Source organism: Brachyhypopomus gauderio, chromosome 3 (assembly GCF_052324685.1).
Source record: "Brachyhypopomus gauderio isolate BG-103 chromosome 3, BGAUD_0.2, whole genome shotgun sequence".
Lineage (NCBI taxonomy): Eukaryota > Metazoa > Chordata > Actinopteri > Gymnotiformes > Hypopomidae > Brachyhypopomus > Brachyhypopomus gauderio.
This window is the reverse complement of record NC_135213.1, coordinates 3,356,453-3,360,421: the sequence shown is the minus strand read 5'-3', so window position 1 is coordinate 3,360,421 and position 3,969 is coordinate 3,356,453. Positions and strand designations below refer to the sequence as shown.

The window sequence follows — 3,969 nt, the reverse complement described above, 5'->3', positions numbered from 1 at the left end:
AATAAAAAAAATTTTAATTCAAAATTTTTTTTATTGTTGTGTTGCCTTATTTATAATATTCTTCACCAAATGTTATTTTTTTATATCAATGCATTTTTAACACTTAAAATCTTTAAAATAAGTTTTGTCCCTGAGTTGACTGTCCCCCCTGTTACTGTAATGGAAAATCTGTCTGGACACGCCCCCCTGACTCCTCCTCTAGTCACATCACTCTTAGGAAGTAGCATTCATTTTTGAGGGAAATCATCTGCAAGAAGCAAAGTGAGTATCATTCCTTATTCAGTCTTTTTTCAGTGTTTTAGAAAGGTTCACTGATGTGGTAAAGCATAACATGTCCACTCTGTTATGCATATTTATAGTGGAAACTAATTATTTTTTGTAATAGTTAATAAACATGTTAAAAATCTTCCTCTGTGGTCGCTATAAACTAGCATGAACTAGCATCACACAAGTAGTAAATGTTAAATTTAGCATAAAATGTCCCTCCTGTTACTGTCCATCCTGTTACTGTTTTGCACAGTAACAGGGTGGACACAAAGGAAATCATTAGACTGAAAATGTTCTTGATATTTACTTTAGGTGCTCAGTACATTTTATGGTTGAAAGTGGGGGGCGGGGGACATGAGTTGCTTCTCTTTAATGAATTGTATTGTTGTTCATGTCACGGAACAGCTCCGGACCCTTCCCTGTGGGCGTGTCATTATGTCGTCTGCGTGCAGTTATGTCCATGTTTGTACTTCCGTGGGTGTGGGTTGTTTGTGAGCGTGTTCGTTTGTTACACCTGTGCCTTGTCTCGAGGTCACGTGGGTCTGTGTAACTCACCTATTTAATGTGCGTTCGCACAGTGTGGTGTGCTCGTCTTTGTCTAAAGCTACGTGTCAGCGTGAGTGTGGATGTGTGCTGCTTACGCTCCGCACAGAGCTTACTTGTGGAAGTCAATAAATGTTATGTGTTTCACCGTAACCGTCTTGGTGCCTGCCTCCTACACCCAAGCGTTACAGTTCACAGGTGTGATGTCCACCCTGTTACATCCTGTCCACCCTGTTTCTCCTCTGTCCACCCTGTTACCTGTGTGTTTTTATATATTAATTAAATAAAAACAACAATTAATATGCATAGCTTTGTGGTTACATGCAGGGAATGAACTGGAAAAATTAAATCATTTAAGAATGGAACCAAATTCCATTAAAATTCATTTTTATTCTAAATGAAATGTATGGAAGTTACACTGTGACTTAAAATACAACATATGTTTTTCAGATAATGCTTGTTTATTAATACTTCCTTAAAATACATTTGCAGGATAAAGTGAGGGACATTTTGACTTTTAGAAAATATGAATATTAAAATAACTGTGCATTCAGAACACTTATTAATAGAGATGAGAATGTCTTGTAACAGAGTGGACATTTGTCTTATGTCACATGAAAAGAATTTGGTCAAAATTATTAGAGCATAATATCTTGAGCTGGACCGATGTCTATTTCTTATAGTTTAACAAGTCCTCCTGCAGAATAAATGATAAAATCATGAAAAGTTTCACATTGTTTTATACAAACTTACTGAGCTGAAATGGCACCGAATAGCAGGAATGACCCAGTTCTGTTTTCATAATGAACAAGGGAAAATCGTTCTCCACTGCCAAGAATGGGCCCAGAGTCAAACTCAATAAAAGACTGCATACAACCACGCAAACATTTGAGCGGTTAACAGCAACCAACTGAATGTACTTCCTAATTAACTAGCCCAAGTAACAATGGAATCTAAAATAACATCAGATCAACGTATTCTTGGCAACACAACAAATTACCTCATTCCTGGTCTCCAAACTCCCTTTCCTGATCTTTACCACCAGGACAATTGCCAGTGCATCAGATTTTATCAACAAAGAAGCAGTTGTAGAAATTCCTTTCAAATTCCAGACAGATTTATCAAGAACAACATCACCCACAATTCTCACCACGTAAGAGTGTAACCACTGGGTGTAGTTTATCAAAAGGGCAAAGTTATGTAAATAGTACAGCTTAACTGAAAACTACGCTAATGTTTGTTTAGAGTATCTCCAGGATTTGTATGTTATCTCTTCTCTTTGCATGCAATCTCTTTCTTTACCAACACAGATCACCAGGTCCAGGCACACCACTTAATTTTAATAAACCAGTGTCTTTGCCCTAATCACATGACATACATTAATGTACAGCCACATATCTCTGTTTAAATTTGGTGCCAAGAACCAAAATATGTCTTGCCTCCTTAAATACAAATGCTTGCATGTGTGTGCCCATCTATAGTACACATACATTTATTACAGTCTGCTAAATCACACATGTAGCCAGCATAGCCAAGGCGACGCTTTCTTTGTTTTGGTGCGCACATGAAGGATGACGTCCTAGAGTAGAGTAGCACCTGCATTGGGTGAGCCATTTACAGGTAGGCATATATAGGGACACCTGTGGGGTCCTAGAGGATAGCGTGGTGGCTAAAGCGCATGCAGGTGGCGGCGTCTAGAAGAAGCGTGTCTGTAACAGCGAGTCCGAAGGTAGGATTAAGTTGCATATTATACTTTTGCACAAGATGACTGATGAAGCAACTAAACATGGTTTGGTTTTAATTAGTGTGGGGACGCGAGGATAGGCGTGTTCAGGTGGAGTGGCCGCAGGTCATAGAGGTAGCAACAGTGTGTACAGAGTACAAGGTATGCGAGTTTGGTAATCATGCTCGAGCTTTAGTCGCACCCTTTCAGACATACGGAGTAAAGCTCCTTTGTTTATTTTAGTCTGTTGGTGACACGCCACATCCATTCTGTCTTCTACTGACTTACGAATGATCAGTTACCAGGTACAATTAGCCGCCGTGCATTCTCTAAAGCTTTATAAACACCTGAAAATGTTTTAGTATGCCTAAACCAGAGGTTTCATATGGTTTTTTAATTACACTCTGTATATCCAGTGTTCTGTGACAAGCTGCTATCCTGTCCATGAGTGAAGTTGGTCAACCCTGATGAATGTGGTATGTTTCGTCTTTTTAAATCATATTCATAATGTTGAACGTAGTCAATGTTTTATTGACTGAATGTAATGTTTCTTTCTGTTTTGTGTATATGAAGGGCCACAGCTTCAGTGGGTGTCAGTTGCTGTTTTCTACCGTTTTGTTTTATTTTGTGTTCTTTTATCTAAAGGATCCTACCATAGCAAATCATAAAGTGGTCTTTTAATGATATGCTGCTCAGGGGTATTTAAGTGACCCGTTGTTTTAAAAACCCTTACTCTTGTGTGACTACCTGTGTGTCTAGTTATTGGTCGATGTACCTTTTTTAACTTGAGTCTCTTGAGTATTCTGATCCAGTACTATTTAGATGTGGCTATGTTGAGACTGAGATAGAGGCAGCCATATCGGGTGCTGTGTTCACTTTAGAGTGTGATTTGGAAACATTTGCAGTGTGTGGCTGAATTTTAGAGATTATTCACGAGTGGTATTGTCAATTGGCTGTCTTTACTCAGTCTCCAAACCACAAACAGGTAGTGTCAACACCTCTTAGATTGTTTTTGTTTTATTTAAATTAAACTGACAGAGTCTATTGTCTTCAATAAAGACTGTATTTTTGCATCACCGACGTTTGTCTACTTTCTTTAGAGTTCCCCTTACTCTAAGTAAAAAAGCACTAATTAAGGGGTGGCGTAGTTTGGCACTTACTAACTAGGGGGCGCTACACACACACTAGATGTTCATTGTTTAACTGTAAATATACGAATGTCTGTTCATTTGTCTGCCTTTAATTTGCCTCAAAAAGATAACTTTATTATTTAGAACAAACATTCAGTACTCACTACCCCGTCAGATAGAATGAGCAATGAAATTGCTTTAAACAATTTAAATTGTGTTTATGTCTGGACAAGTTTAAAGTAAGATGAATTACTTTCCATTGAAATAAAAACATATTGGTAATTTTAACAATGGCAATTAGCATTT

The 3,969-nt window shown here is 37.9% G+C and overlaps 1 long non-coding RNA gene across 1 annotated transcript; it reads left to right on the top strand.

The window, feature by feature from the left end:
- Positions 1 to 339: 339 nt before the first annotated feature.
- LOC143510011 (uncharacterized) lies at positions 340 to 3,606 on the top strand. Its single transcript, XR_013129864.1, has 2 exons — positions 340 to 2,539; positions 2,616 to 3,606. It is a non-coding gene; the product is annotated as an uncharacterized LOC143510011 (long non-coding RNA).
- Positions 3,607 to 3,969: the final 363 nt, after the last annotated feature.